Below are 17,103 nucleotides of genomic sequence, written 5' to 3' on the forward strand. Positions count from 1 at the left end.
ATCTTTGCGAACATTATTCTGCCAATTAATTAAATTATATTGTGTTGTGAACTATTTGATAAATATGCGCCTTTAAGTTTATATTGCTATTCGTAATATTTTAATAAATTATGTTTGCTGGTAATAAGTATCTTTGCGAATATTATTTTGGGATAATTAATTAAATTGTGTTCGTTGCGAACTGTTCGATGAATGTGCGCCATTCCTAACATTTTAATAAATTATTGCTGGTAATGGATATCTTTACATTATCCTGCGAATTAATTAAATTGTATTTATTATGAATTGTTCAATGAGTGTGAGCCTTTAAGTCTACATCGCTATTCGTAGCGTTTTAATAAATTATGTTTGCTGGTAATGGATATCTTTACATTATCCTGCGAATTAATTAAATTGTATTCACTGTGAACTATTTGATGAATACGCGCCTTTAAGTCTACGTTGCTATTCGTAACAGTTTAATAAATTATGTTTGGTAATGGATATTAATTATGATATCTTTGCGAATATTATTCTGCGAGTTAATTAACTTGTATTCGTTATGAACGAGTATGAGCCTTTATGTTTACATTATTATTCGTAACATTTCGATAAATCACAATGTTTATTGCTAATAAATATTTTTGCGAACATTATTCTGCGATTATTTAACTCGTGTCCCTTGTGAACTGTTCGATGAATATCTTTAAATTAAGTTTACACTGCAATTCGCGAAAATTTCGCAACAATTTGTAAATTAATATTCGCTGCTGATATATAGACACGAATATCACGGAATAAATCGACCAAGGAATACCGTGTTTACGAATAATGTTAATTGAATTGTTCGTTGAGTACGCGCCTTTAAAGCACGATGTTCAAATATGGACGCGTTTCATCAAGGAACAATTCTGCATCTGTTCGCGAGTTCTACCTCTAATACGATATTTCTATACAATTGGGGAGCAAAATGTAGAAAGACGTTTCCAAATAGCAATTAAGAGTGGAATTAATCGGGCCATTTTTCACGCAGGCGCGGAGGTTGGGGGAGCATGAAGCAGGAAGTGGCACGCGTGGTTTCGTTACCACGAGAGGTATCGGGCAATCAAGTTAATGAGGAAAGAGGAGCAACGAGTCGAAAGAGAAAGAGACGCGACAAGGAAGGGCCTTTCACCTAATGGTTCGAGAAACGTCGCTCCTCGTTGGCCCGCGCCATTTATGGAGGCTCATTCTCCGCGACCATTTTCATTTGGCCCTCCTCAATTTCCTCCTTTTTCTTTAATCGCACAGGGAACGTTGTTAAACTTACCGTGCGTCATCGGTGTGCAGCCTCAGCCCGATCTTTGATACGCATGTCCACTTTAGAATTTTCGAAACTTTCCCCTCGTTACTGCTCGGCCACTGTGTGTCCTGCAACACACGGTCAAATCAGTTTCCTTCTCTTTTCTCCACGATCTCATTATTCACAATTAGCTCGTACAAAAAAATTCTCTCTCACAATTGAACGATATGATACAATTTTCGCGAATATCTCGTTTCATTGGTCGATATAAATTTTTCGAAATACTTCAACGAGCGGCCACTCAACGTGTCAATTATTACGATACAATTTTTCGAACGCGGGTGTCTCGAATTACTTCTACGAATTATCCCTTCACAACGAGTGCGTTTGTTACAATTGGAAAGAAAAAATTACGATATAAATTTTTCTGACATTTCAACGTGCCAATTTTTCGAATCAAATCCTCCTGCGAATCATTTGCTCTGACTAATATGAAAAAGAAAATAATTAAATCTCGTTTCACCGCGAATGTAAATTTCCCATTTCGAAATATTTCAACAAGCGGCTATTTCGATTAGTTCCTTCTCCCAGAAACAACCCCTAAGAAAAGAAGAAGTTCGTCTTGTTAACGCGGAGCAATCGTTGGCTGGACGACACGCAACCCTTAAGGCCGATTTCGTGACCGCGTCGAGCGGCGTAAACAGCGCAAGTTCTGGGCGTGTAAACGCGATCAGATTTACGAGCGCGGCATTTAGCGCGATAAGCCACGACCCATTAATGCGAACCGTGTGCAACACCGCGAGGATTGAGCGTTAAGCACGCCACTCTCGCGGACAGAAACTTTTCTATGGGCGGAGAGAAATGTTGTTTGAATGGCGCTGACGTCTCTGATGGAAACTCGCCGTGCATCGTCTCGATTCGTGTAAGAGTCCCGTTGAAAGGGAAAGAAGGGAAGAAAGAAGGATTATTTTCTTCCGGTTTTAAATATTTATATTCGGCTGGCCACGGAAAATAATTTTATTAAAGGAGGATGTAGCGAAAGGATAAAGGAAGAATTTGTTCTTTTTCCCCTCTTTATCGTTAGATAATTGTATTTATATTTGTGAACAATATCATGGTTCTTATTACATTTTAGAGTAGAGAATTTCGCAACAATTAATTTTCTCGAGAACGAAGCGTTGCGTCAAAAATTGTGTCGTAAATTTTCTTTTGCGCATCCTCCTCGTACCTCATTTTACATCCCGTATAAAATTATAATATACATAAAGAAAGTAAAAAAAAGAAAATTTAATATCTCTCTTCGCAACGAAATACCTTTTAATCGAAGAATAATTAATGATCCTCGATGGAGTTTAAAGATAAATATAAAACGTAGAAAAATAACATCATATATTTAATAAAAGCGGAGGTAAAAGCGTCCAACGCCTCGATAAAGCTTGTGCGGAAGAAACAGAAGCCGAATCTCCCTCTCGATCTTCCCTGTGTGTACATATTTAACGATATTATGCAGATCCAGGGATCTGCGCGTTTCCACGTTCGAAAAGCGGCGCGGAACGTCGATAAAATTCGAACCCGCATCGAATAAAACTCCGTTTACCGGCTAATAAAAGAAAGGAAGGGATATCGTCCCACGCAAAGCATCCACAGAATGCCGCCGATCGCTCGATCCTGTTTTTCTCTCGTTATTTTGTCGCCAATGCCTTTTACTCGCGCAAGAAGAACACAAAGAATTACACTGCTCTGAGCATTTTCAGCTCGAAATCGAGCGTCGTGGAAATAAGAGAGATAGGAATAGAGAAGGAGAGAGAGAGAAAGATAAAAGGGAAGCTCAAGTTTTTTTCCTCCCCTTTCTACTTTTTCTAAAAAAGCAACTACTCGCCCCTTATCCGTCAACAATATCAAAGGATCGACTCGAAATCTCGAACGAGAGAAAACTCTTCCAAATTTCTTCTTTGATACCATCGATATTTTATCCTTCTTTCGGATTCCACGCTCTCTTTTGCATTAAGATCCTTTCTCTATCGTTCTTCCATTTTATTCTCCCTCTTTTTTAAGGCCTTTGTCACATATTAAATTTCACGGGAGAAGGTTCGATATCGATTTAATCGGGATACGGATTCTTCAAACGATCTTTCGCCGTGTCGCGTTCCATTAGAGGAACCACCTGTGTGTAATTCGGCCGTCGCCGTGGAGAAGAAATTGAAATCGTTCTTTTTCCACCCTCTCCCTCCCCCACGAGGAGGATCTTTCGCCTCTATCTCGTTCGAAAGGGAGCGAAAGAAATTGCCCGCAACTTTCACAGACAAAGAGAGTCTTCTCATCTACAATCCTTTTTTTTTCCTTTCTACCTCGCGCTTCAATTTTGCACGCAAAACGTTTCAATTCCTCAACCATATCGGATCGCGACCTTCGAATCAATCCATTCCTCCCGTTCTATCGATCTTCGCCAAGATAATCCCACCCATCGAATAATCCAATTTATGATATTCTTTTTTTTACTCGATAGAAATAAATTTATATCGCGTTCATAAAATCACCTTCGTTTATTTATTTATTTATTTATTTATTTTCCTACGACGACTCGACGCAATCGAATATTTCCGTTTTGTTTTATAAAGTTAGTACAAATAAAATACCGTCAATCGATATTAAATATTCCGAACGTTAATTTGTTTACTATCGATTATATAATTAATCGAATGGATACGTATATATTTAATAACCGAGCCATTCGAATAAAAAGCGGAATCGTGTTTCCGTAATTCCGAAAGAATTCGAGGGAAATGGATCTTCGCGGAAGTGTTTCTTCTTTGAGAAAGAAATTCCCTAATAAAATAGAAGGCTGGAAGGGAGAGGAATGCGTAACTACGTCCGAGCGAACGAAACACGGTTAACGGTGTCGTTCACTCTGCAGTTACGGGCGAAGAAAAGGAAATTAAATTCCCTTACAGCTCAATCTCCATACATTTCACGCACGGGAGCCGTTCGTTCCAACGATCCCCCCTTCCGCCATTTTGTCTATTCGGATAAATTTCCCAATTTCAACGGGAAAACCGAACCAAACTTTCTAATTGTTTCCCGACCGATACGCATCGATATCGATGACGTGAAATACGAGCCAGAAACGTTTCCTATGACGCTTCTGTAGAATTTCCTCGACGTCAGCTTTTCTTATTAATAGTATTTTTCCTCGTCTTCTTCGCATTTATCCACGAAATCAACACTTTCGACTCGAACTCTGTCCGATTTTTCTTTTGAGCTTCGTTAACGATCGAATTGAGAGGAGGGAGAAATATCGACCGAACAGCTGACAATTATCCGCGTATTTTGATGGAAAACATTTTCTAGGGGTTCCATCGCGCGGATAATCGATCTAGGAGACACCGCGTCTTATCCACGGAAAAAACGATCCCCTGGTGGAAATATCAGGGGCTAGAAGAGAAAATAGTTCCAGTTCCAAATTACAACGCCTTACGATATCGCTTCTCTCTCTCAAAAAAAAAAAAAAAAAGTAGTCCGAAAGTATCCTCGTAACTTGGCGTTTCGAAGGAAGGAAGCGGTAGTTTTTTCCCTCTCTCTTTCTCTCTCTCAAATTTTCAGAGACGCGAATCTCGGGTAGAATGACGGCCACCGAAGAAAACTTTCGTGGAGCGTTTCCAATTTTTCGTGGCGACGATCCCCCCCTCTCCCCGTGAGTACGTATCGCCGCGCTTTCCACGGCTTTTAACCAATGGCTTCCCTCGCCAACCAAAAAGAATACCGTGTAATATTGACCGACTCCGTCGTCTCGGGATTTCTCGCCACCGATATCCCCCCAACAACCCGCCAAATATACGAGTGCGTCTCACGGCCATTCCTTTCCGATTATGCGATCCTTCCCTCGCCCCGTTTCGAATGGAAAACCAAGATCTTTCAATTCAGTCGTCTTTAATGGTACGTTATTGAGAAAGGTCGTCGAGAATTCCTCTGAAAGTTGTAATTACCATTGTTAATTTTCCTTTTTTACTTTTTATTCCTTAAAAAAGGGGGGAAATCGTTCAAAAAAATCGTTAATCCAATTAGGATCGGTGATAGTTATCGATGTTAATATCCAATCATGAGGAGGAACTATTAAATAAAATTGTTTTAATTAATGATCGAGTGTTAGTGGAATAAGATGTAATATAGATAAGTGAGAAAGAAGGGACAAGGAGAGCACGTTGTCCAAGGGGCGTGAGACGAGATCGTATGGAGAGATAGTATCGAGAGAGAGAGAGAGAAAGAGGATTAAGTCAATTTTGAAAACTGATGCCCACGTCCCGACACTCTGGCGGACAATCGAGCTTAATTTGGCCGGTCTACAGCGACAGCCGGATAACTACGTTACATGGGATTTCTAGGGATCCCTAGACCGGTTCGAGGGAAATTTCAACGCGAGACGAGTCCCCGGGGTGCGATTCACTTATACAGCTAATACCTGGTGCTGTCAACCGTCAACATCAAGGGAAGATTCTATTAAGGAACGCCCAGACCTTATCAGTTATTCGATTCCACTAGAAATTCGGCTACAATTCCAATTAGTTTCAAAAGTCTCGATCGATTCCGGTTCGATGGTGCCGATATCTTTCCAATTCATTAACGATCGGGTCGATTCTGATTTATTCTGAAAAAATTCTAGATAATGCCACGAATATGTACTCGATTTCCGCGAAATTAAATCGATTAGGTTTCGTTTCATGCGACTTATTATTCACCTAATTACATCCATTTAATTATGCAATGTTAATTCAACATGCAAACGTATTAACGCGTCGCATGTTGTCAATTTTCGATACGTGTTTCACATATTTGAATAAATAAACCGTCGATGCAAACAAAATACGGATATATACGAATAAACAAATCGATGACATATACGAATAAACCATCGATATCCTATTTTGCATTGCAATTTTTCAAGATATTACAAATAAATTGTCCACGGTTCATCGATCGGATCAAATCCAACCTAACCTAACTTAATTTTCGTTCCCCTCATCCGCCCGATGATATAAATACCTGGCATACCCGGATTATTTTCGCGGATTTCTTCGATAATCTGAATCAGTGTGGGTCCAATTATCGCAGATTGCATGACGGGCTCGCGAGGAGAGAGAGAGAGAGAGAGACGGTTAACGGCGCTTCAATTGGCCTAATCGCAGTCACTTTGCCGGGCAAGTCCCCGCCGGGCACCGACGTTCACGACCCGTTTATTAAATAAGAGCAAAGGCCACGAACCATTTGCAAAGTGGGACGAATGGATTAGATTTCCTGTTGCAATTCTACACGTGTGCATACGTCCGCCTTCAACGACGACTAATGAATGCAGCGATGAAAATCGTTGCCGTTGCGCGAGCAGGGTCATCCTTATTGGGCGTGAGATCGCGTTACGTTGGCTCCGCTCGTGAAAACTCGTTAACAATTGTAATAACAATAACAATAACAATGACAACAACAATAATAATAATAACAACAATAGCCGTTCGAGAGTATCACTATCAATAAACCGAATCCCTTCCACCCGACTTTCTATGGGAAACTATCGAATATTATATTATCACGTTGATTAATCCTGATTTATTAATCAAAATACAAAACTTTCTCACCGAATGGACTTACGTAAGACGGACAGAAGGCGTAACGCTTCAACTTCGGTCCATTACGTAGAAAGTATTATGCTAAAACTCTTGATATGAAAATATTACTTATCTAATATTACTGAGTCACGCAAGTTACGCCGTGTGTCAATATGCAGGTTATTAATAAAGAACGAGAAGAAGAGAAAGTATCGTTCTCGACTGTTTTTGAATTCAAAAAAAAATATACAATGATAATTTACTTTTTTAAAAATATTTAAAAGTTGTTATTCGTTACATATATACGTGTTTAACGTGTTACGTCCACTTCTCCGCTTACGTGAGAATCAATTTCTACTATACCAGCAGAGAGAGAGACACGGTCTAACCGCAGATGAATACGCGAGAGCAGGAAACTCGTGAGAAGCCGGACAAATTTTTCAACAACAAAAGATCTTGTATCTTCTCGAGGACAAGGAGTATCTTAGGAAGAAGCGGAGGATCAATTGGAAGCCGTTTTCTACTCGTCCTGGAAGTCACCAGAACGAACGGTGACTAATAATACATCGTGAGTCACGACGTGAACCGTGACATAACCTCGAATATCCTAGTCCTCTCAGCGTTTCGTTCCCTCTTTCTCCTTCTCGTTACACTTCTCTTCTTCCGTCCTTCTCGATCGCCAGGCCCTTTGCCTTTTCCCTTTCCCATGCTCACCTACGCGAATCCTCGAGTCGCGGAACGGCTTGTAAAATATTAGAGGCGGCGAGGCAGCCTCGACAACAAATAATCAGTCGTCGTTTCTTCTATATTGCCGCGTAGGCGGAAGCACTATTATCTACCTTTCGAATCGAAGGGATCGGCGAATCGATCGTTCCGGTAGACTCGTACAAATCCTTCTAGATGGCGTCGTTTCTTTGTTTTTTCTTCATCGAAGTCGTAAATTTTTACGATTTAGACGCCAAAAGTTTGGAATCAGGTGACGAATTTTCTTCTAATTTTGTCGTTAATGTCACATATATATATATATATATCGATAGATCTTTAATCGGAGATAATAACTTTTTAAAGTGTCCCCTGTTAAGAAATACCTTGCACAACGAGATACATAAGTAATCCCGTTAAAGCGGAATGGCGAGTGTGTAAACTCTCGGAAGGGAAAAAATGACCGACTAAATTAATTCCTCAACATCAATGCTCTTAATAGCGTCGCTAACAGGTATCATTCCGATGCGACGGGAGGGGGCAAAGATTCTTGTCTGCGCAATCTGGTCGACATTTTAACCTGGTATGTTGCCTCGTTACACTAATTAGAGAGCGGAAAGCATCTCTCTCGGAGTATCGGACATTGTATCAAGGATGAGCAGGAAAATTTATCTCGGGAGAATCAGTCGATCGACGCTATCTCGATCGATTTCTTCTTGCGTGTTCTGGAGCGGAACAACTGCTATCGGTAACACGGAAAAATGATCGAAATAGGTCGAAATAGGTGTTTTCAGCGCGAACAAAACGAAAACGAGAAACAAAACCCCCACATCAAAGCTGCAAATTTACCGTTGCGAACATTCCACGTTATTAAAACGATTATCGATCCTTTTTTCGCTTCGTCGGACTAGAAGCTTTCGGATGAGCGGCGGGAGATGTTAATCGGCCGGTTCCAAAGCGAATGAGGTCTAATTAAGATTTAACGTATGCAGCGGAGCTAATGAAGCCAACGTCCTTCCTCGAACTTCCTTCCAACGGCTTTATAAGGAAACTCGCGTGTTTTCTCCTCTTCCTCGAGAGGTGCTTGTCCCGACGCTTGTTTTAACACGCGTGTCGTTCAACGGCACGGGACAGTCGCCTCGTCACGCGACGACAGCTTCCAACCGCGCCGTGAACGGGGGACTCGATGATAAAAATCACCGGCCACCGTACGTGATTCGGCCTTTTAACGAGCTACTTTCACGACATTTCTCTCCGCCTCTCGCGCTTATTTGGATCATTGCGCCACGTTTTCAGACGCGCACCGCTCTATTTTCGCCTCGGCTGCCTCGTGCTCGCGCATTCGAATCGCGCGTTATCCAACAACGTCGCGACGAGGAAAGCTTTTTCTCGAGGATTACTACGCGCGCTACTGCTAGCTCGTAGTGTCGCGTCACTTTTTGATCAAAACAAGTCGAAAACTTTGCAGATCGCCGAGTTCACGCGAAAACCTGGCTCTCGAGAAGCCAGGAACGAGAGGAGAGGAAGGTAGGAGGGATTTCTTTAAGGAAAATCACGTAGACCGAGCAGAAGTAAGTTCTTTCACGCATCTTCTCGAAACTTTTCTCGAGACCTGCTCGTCTCTCGTCCATGGAACAAAGCAGGCTACTCGAAATTGGAAATTGCGCGATAATCGGAACCATCCTGGAGCGATCCCGTCCCGGCGTAGACGAATTTTCGTATGAGTCCCTTCCTCCACGCTGCTTTGCTCCACGAATTATAATCCCACAGTTGAATCTCGGGACGGCGTCGCTCCCCTGTCCCACCTTCGAGTACCTGCAGATTATGGGACCCGCTCGAGCACGTAATTCTCCCTCCTTTCACAGAAATCTCGACAGGCTTTATTTCCAGAGCAGGTACAAATGCTCCTAGCCTCCTAGGAGAGAATTGCACAGTCCCCTGCCAACCATTCGTTCCAAAAGTATCGCGCCACCTCGTAATCGTCATAAATAACGCGATATTCGTATTATAACTGCTATTTCTCTCCTCCTTCCCTCCTCCTTCTTCTTCGAATCGTGAATTTTTTCCAAGAAACGTACGAGAGCAGCAATTTTACAAATGTTCAAGAAAAAAAGAGAAAATAGGCGGGTAGATTTCAAGATCCAGGGACGAGCAACTTTCATATCTTTCTGACTATTTCCTCCTCATGAGGATATTTAAGATGGAGTTTGTTTCACGTGCCGCATTCTCCCGATGAAAATCGACTTTCATCCTCTCCCGTTTTCCAAAGAGAGAAAAGGAGGGAGAGAGCAAAAGCGTCCGTCCTCTTTCGAATAGGAGGAGCACGATTAATGAACAGCCAACGCTCTGGACGCAGTCCATCGTGCTAATGTCTCCGTGGACGGATATCGTCGCAGCCAAGGCGCGTGCACACGTATTCCGTTCGCGATCCGCGATCTGGCCGCATCTCTGACGACACGATGATGATCACGCGACCGTGAAGTGCAGTCGGACGCAAAATCGACATTCCCCTCCCCTCCCTCGGGACAATGATCGCGCGCGCTTCGTCCGTTCCCCTCGAAAAGAATCGCGGCCAATGGAACAATGGAAACGTGGCGAAAATACGGGACGCAAAACCGTGAAATAAACGTTTTCCGTTCGGGGGGCAACGATCGATGAATTTCGGGGAGAAGGATTCGGAGGTGGAACGGAATTCTCGGAGAGAAGAAGGAGAGGAGGAAGAAGGGAAGGAGTTTTCCGAATTTTGCAGAGAAGAAAGAAGGTTCGAGGTTCTATGAGCGCCTTAAAAGGTGCACGGGCACGCGCCCACGCTTCTGCGTGTCTCTCTTAAACGAGAGATTTCTTCGAGTGAACAATTTCTTTTTTCGTGCCTTTTTCTCGTGACGAAACACGAGAATGTCGGGTTCCAACCGTTTACAAGTATTACACATCTTGGAGAAAGAATCGAGATATTTTGAAACGTAGGAGACGTTTCTAAATATCGGTCTGATAATTGCAAGTTATAGCAATAACTTTTCACCAAATGGACTTCTCTTTTTTTCAATGATTCCATTTAGAAAAAAAATGGGCAAAAGCCGAGGAGACAAGTTTCAAGTGGGCCCGATATTAGCACATCGATGCCGGGGATTAATGATCGAGGCATCAAACAACAGCGTCTAAAATTTTACGGCCAGTGACGGCGATCGCAATTTCGAACTGGATCGAGTTTCCTCGATATCGACATTTCCTCGAACCGCGGCCGAGCGCGTTCGGAACAGGCGAAGCGTGTTTTCTTGGCGGAATTGGTGGCGCGCAGAAACGAGAACGGCGCTCGTTAAATAATTATTTTTAGAGGGACGATAAGCGCGGCGACTGGTTGCCAGCGATCCGGCGGTGTGCGTGCGTCGATGTCACATCTATCAAGCGAATCAATTACAACGGCGTTCCTTGTTTCCTCGCGAACGAGAGCGTGGCCTTTGCTTTCGTTCAACGGACACCCACGCCGTATCCGTGTACCTCTCCTTTCAATTACCCCCGTTTCATTATTATTTACGAGCTTCCCGAGACGCGCGTCGAAAACTTATTACGATCGTTTCTCAAACGATCCTTGGAAAGAAACGCCACCTTAGCTGTTAACCGATTTACGATTTCCGTAATGTATTTTTACCTTTTCGAAATGCAACGATTAATTGAAAGTCTTGAACGAGGGAGGAAATGGAAAGGATTCTTCTAAGAAAGAATTTCGATAAGTTTCTTCGTAAAGGGATGAATTATTTTAGGGTGTTCGCGTTTAACGATTACGAACATTAAGCAAAAATTCTGAGAAGCTCTCCTCGTTGCTACGAAGATTGTTCAAATGTAAACTTTAACAACGATACGAAAATTTCGTTGTAAATCAAGGCCGAGTGAGAGGAAAGATTAATAATAATGACAGTAAAAGATAAAAAAAAAGAATCATTCCTCGACATTTCGCGAAATAACTCAATTGTCTCCCCTCTGGAATTAAAGCTGGCAAAGTGCTAATGAGCAAACCGACGTGAATGTACCGCGTGAAATTTGCAATCCAGAGATATCTCTCTTTTCCCACGAATGAATAGCGAGGCGCTTTTTGCCCGAACCGGATGTAACGGGACACGTGTCGAGCTATTGACGTTTCCCTTCTCATCTTTTTCTAAAAACCGCACACTCCTTTCGAAAATCGATCCTCCTCCCCTTTCCTCCCATATCAAGCACGCTTGTCACGCGAGACGTCCTAATCATTTTCATCGAAAACTCACCGCACCTCGATCCTTGTCAAACGACTTGCGATCCCCGTAAAAAGGAGGTAACATTCTCTCCTTTCGAGCGAATTTTCTTTTTCTTTTTCTTTTTCTTCTTCGGTCAGGGAGCCGAGTTTCTGAGTCGCGCGGTCGCTCGAAAAGGAGTGTTTTAATTGGCGGCATAGGCAGAGAAGGGAACTGGTCCGCTCGTTCGTGCGGCAAATTTGCATTCGGCGAAAAGTGGCGGGCAGAGGGTGGAGAGAGAGACGTAGGGTCCCGCGCCACGACTACATTCCCTTTTTAAGGCAATGCTCGGAGGAGATTTAACGCGAGAGAGGGAGAGAGAGCACGGCCTATGCTCGATATATAAGAAACTTATTAGCGTAATTAACGGGCAAGCCACTCGATAGCTCATTGATGATATTCGAGAAAGACGACAGAAGCTCGAATGGACCGGCTATTAAATTATTCGACACGTGCCGGTTGAATGTAAAAATTAATATCGATCCCTCTCACGAATAATAAACGTGCGCTCTCCCTTTCCTCCTCCTCCTCCTCCATCGAATCGTCCGGTTTAATTAATTTCTCGATCGATCGCAAAATTGCTCGCCAAATACTTGATTAATGCCCCGCTTCCTGTAAACGGCTCGATCAACGAGGCGCACAACGAACCAAGCGTCGCAGATCCAGAAACATCGTGTGCCCATTCGCGATCTATCGATCATAACGCGATCGAGCTTGCACACGCTCAAGATAATAATGTTTGATCATCTTCCGCGCGACTTAGCACGAGTTCTCGAACGAGTTTTGCCGCTGCCTAAGTGGCTCGCTAAGTACCCGCTGTAACGCTCTTCAATTAACATCCAACATCGATTTAATTTTTAATGGAAAAGAAAGAGAAAATTCTGCGTTTCTGAACTTCTTCTTCCCTAACTTTCTTCCACGTGTGCACCGAATCCACGAGCAACCAATCTAGCTACGGAAGAGCGGTTAAAAAAGAAAAGAAAAGAAATGGGCGAAAAAGCAGACTGCGGCAATAACGCGTTCGATTTCGCTTACGTTCTCGGATAACGGCGGGACCGCGATCACGTACGGCGCGAAGGAGCACGTCAAAGTCCGCTGCTCGCTTAATAAATATTCTCGCGTTGCTTTTTCCACGCTTCCAGCCCGCGACCAATCGAAGATTACATCATTGCTCGACGTTTATACACTGGCCGTTTAAGTACGCATCGTCCCCTCCCTCCCATACTTCCTAGGATGTTGCACACTCGAGCATGATCATGTTGACACGCTTGTCGATCTCGGTAATCGGCCGATTTAATAAGATGGAAAATGATGAAGGCGAACGGTAGTTCAACAATATTCCAACATCGTTCCGCGACGAAATTGGTTCGTTCGAGGCGAGATGGCTAAGGTTTAATTTTAATGCTCTCATTAGAGGAAGCCTTTCGTGCATCCTTCCATATAATATTTCCCTCTCCCTTTCTTCCCGTGAATTTTCTCTCTTCGTTTCGACCGAATTTTTTCAACGAAAATAAAACGAACGAAAGTTGGCTATTCAGAAGGGAGGACTATCCTTGATTAAAATGATATCCGATCCGGAGAAATCTTAATTTTTCTAAAGTTTGCTTGGCTACTTTTTTTTTTTCTTACTTTCTCGACATTTAACGCCTTTATTGGCCGATTCGTGTTCGTTCACTCTTGAATTTTGAGAGCGATCTTGATCCAGTCTTTTTTCACTGTTTATTTCATAATTATTATAAGAGTCATGTATTTCTGAATACAAAGCGGAAACGTGTAGATATAGTAACGCATATAGTGATAATAGTGATAACGAAACACTCGACACTCGGAATAGGAGCGTTCTGTGTGTGCTCGCAGAAATCGTTACCATATATATATATATATATAACGCGTAACGTCCGATCTGTTTGGTCGAGACGCCTGGAAATGTGCCTGATATTCAAACGAGAGTTAGTTATCTTATTTGTAAACGTCTTCCGATATCTATTTTTTAAAATTATTCCTTCGGATCGAAGCTCGTTGGCTGATAAGAAGAGCAAAGAAATATAGAAGGTAATTCCAATTAATAATAATGGAAGAGGAGAAACAACCGATACTATGTAAATAACACGTATACAGATCGATTCTATTCTTGTATCCTCGATACACATCCAGCGTGGGAGACGATCGTGCGCCTCAAGTAATTGGAGAACCATCGACGTATTGTAACCTCAAAACGCAAGGGCAGTCTCGTGTCTAGCCACCAATAACAGTGAGTGCTCTTGATCCGAAATTGAAAGCGGTACACGTGACCCAAGCTGGCTAATTTCCTTCCAGGATCTATTTCCGTTAGGTATCGGCGTAACATTGGGACAAAGTCACGAAAAATCTTGCGAAGATAATTTTGTTTAAACGCGAAATATAGATATTTCAACGAGCGAGGGAAGATAAGCTGTGTTTGCTTTGGCCTAAATGTTCGTCTATCGGGTAAGATATTAACATAGTTTTGTATAATCAAAATGGTCGATAACGTGCGTTTACGTTTCACGTGTAAAACCTACTGATAAGAAAACGGTTGCTTCGGATCGTGTTTCGTATAGCATGGATATCCAACCTCGTAAATCAAGAAGGAAACAGTTATTTTTATTTGCAATTATTCGAATATAGAAAATTTTACAACGAAGAGAGAATAATCGCGAGTTATTTATCTCAAGTAAAAGGATTGAGAAACACTGGTACAAAATTTTTTTTCAAATTTCTCTTCGAATAATATCATTCGTTATTATGCGTTATTGTCGAAGATTCTAAGGTAATTTATTAGGCATGTTACTCGCATAATGCAAATCTACTCCAGATTACATCAAACAGAAAATATATTACCGTTATTATTATACGATCATAAAATACTTGGAAAACGTATACGAACGAAACGTGTATTGTGTATCAGATCCGCGAGGAAAATCGTGAAACAGCATGACGTACCACGACAGAGTCGAAGTGGAAATATTCATGCGGTCGGTTCTCTTGGTCGGTTTGAATACGAAAGAAGGTAAAAGAGCGCGTTAAATCTGTCGAGCGGAGGACATAAGCTGGTACTTTAAATAACGAGAAAACTACTTCAACCTTGACTGAACCGTTTTACGTGAGATTCACTTAGTGGACGCGTCGCAAAACCACAACTATCCGTCTGGAATTCAAACTACCTTGACGATCTCTGATAGATATCTAGATAGCTATTATAACTAAGAATCACCATTACCAGAGGCAACGATCTCGAAAGAACGCGAAAATAGCTGAAAGTAGCCCCCGAAACGTGCTTTAAAACGAAAGAAACTTTGAGAAAATGCTTTTTAAAGTAATTTATCGTAATAACATAGTTTTCGAAATTTTAACGCTTCGCCTACTTTCTACTTCGAGAAACTTTAGACAAATTTCACGTCAAGTTGATTGATAGCACGGTTGATTTATATTTTTCTTTTTTATCTTCGTTATTTCGAGACTATCACGTGAATTGAAGTTTAAAGTAGCTGCCATAGAGGCTACTTTAATGAAGCAAATTACGAGACACAATCGAACGCCTCCGCTAGATCGATAAAAAAGCACGATAGAAGTTAACCTCAAAATGAACCGGCACGGTGGCCAATATGTATTAGCACGATCATCTTGCGGGACGAGAAATATCTATAGTGTCGCACGTTGGATTTCTTGTCGTCGGTTGACCCGTTCTCTCTGATCCTCTGTTGCTCTCTTTTTCACGAATCCATTCGTCACACTCGCTCCTGTTATCCTATCCTACGCCTCCTTCATAGGCTTTACGCCATGGGAACCGGTATGACCGGAACGAACAGGCGGAATTCTTTCTATGACTGTCAAAACAAGTCTGTCGAGCGTTCCGCTAATTTAACGAACTCGTATCGTTCGATCTAATCGATCATGCAAGATTTATTTGCATTTCGCTCAAACGAAGTGACAAAGTCCGACCGAAAGTTTATTGAAACTGTACGACTACGCATACGAACAAAATCGATAATAGATGAGAATTTTTCTATATTTCATTCTCATTCGTACTTTATTTCGTCTTCTTCTTTAAATATTTTTTTAAAATATATCGTTTATAAAAATGACTGTACTTACGTTTCTCGATAATATGCTACAAACGTTTCACACGTTTGACTTCTATATACATATGATTATTTCGAAGTATCAGTTGCAAGATTATAGAACGCAAACAATGGAACAATATAAACATTCCTTATAATTAGAAAAAATTATCGCGTATCAACGATATATTGAACGTCTTATTGCGTCAAATTGCAATAAGTCTTAAGAATAATAAAATAATGGTGATATCCAAACGGCGTGAAACACGTGTCAAAACAACGGTCGCCATTTTTTATGCTTTTTGCGTTCTAAATTCCCGCGTATTTCCACCATAACCCTGACAAGATCACGTCGCGCGAATAACCTCTTTTCAATCGAGTAATAAACATCGACTTACCGAGCGCGTTCTCTGGACGACCGCGTGACAGCAAAAAAATAAACACGACGCGAGGAAGATTCACCGCAAGTTTGTAGAGTTTCCCGCGTGCTGCGAATGAACGAAGAGATTGCGTAACGCAGCAACTTGTTCGCACAATGAGTTCGATCCACGACGAAGGACACACTTGATTTATCGGGTAGACACGCGAGATAACACCGATACGTTCGCACAACGTGTCACGTGGAGGCAACGACAATCCATTTGTTTTGGTATGAAATAGGAAACGAAGGGACTACGCACGAAAGTCAGAGAAGAGCGGCGCAACGAACACCTTCCACCGCGACGGCTGGAGCGCGACTGACTGGCTGTGCCCGCTGGCTTACCGCTACGCATACGACCTCGAGTTTCGAATTACGCGCGGCTTAACGACTCTACATTCTGTATCTGTCAGTCTTACAGCTCGGAGATGAATACGAGGATATTACGTGGTCATTTTCGAGCTGCCGTATTCATGCACGAAACGTACGTAGACGTGAAAAGTCGATTTGTCCGTTCGTTCGTTTGAACAAAAAAATCACTAGATATCTTTTTTCTCAAACGGCAGCTAGCTAGGGATATGAAAAGAGGATCGGGTAGCTAGGGATATATTTGTATATTTTACATAAAATCACTACTGATCTATATCATAGAGTTTATCCATGACTAATAATACCGTTTGGCAAATATAAATTGAAAATAACGATGATTCCGTTTAGTCGGAATTATATCAAACATTTCAATTGTTGGAATATTGTTAAATTACGATACGCTTAACCGTAGTAATTT

The 17,103-nt window shown here is 41.9% G+C and overlaps 1 protein-coding gene across 3 annotated transcripts in view; it reads right to left on the reverse strand.

The window, feature by feature from the left end:
- The window catches only part of LOC108002865 (CD151 antigen), a 61,858-nt gene extending 45,346 nt beyond the window's left edge, over window positions 1-16,512 (reverse strand). Inside the window, exons 1-2 of one of the 3 annotated variants that reach the window (XM_017064813.3) lie at window positions 16,297-16,337; window positions 1,289-1,389 (exon numbers count right to left, since the gene is read on the reverse strand). The gene's annotated coding sequence lies outside the window, so the exon portion shown is untranslated. Of the gene's footprint in view, window positions 1-1,288; window positions 1,390-15,932; window positions 16,231-16,296 lie in introns of those variants that run through there. The other 2 variants (XM_062071535.1, XM_028669228.2) reach the window with 2 other exon arrangements.
- Window positions 16,513-17,103: the final 591 nt, after the last annotated feature.

Source organism: Apis cerana, linkage group LG2 (genome assembly GCF_029169275.1).
Source record: "Apis cerana isolate GH-2021 linkage group LG2, AcerK_1.0, whole genome shotgun sequence".
Lineage (NCBI taxonomy): Eukaryota > Metazoa > Arthropoda > Insecta > Hymenoptera > Apidae > Apis > Apis cerana.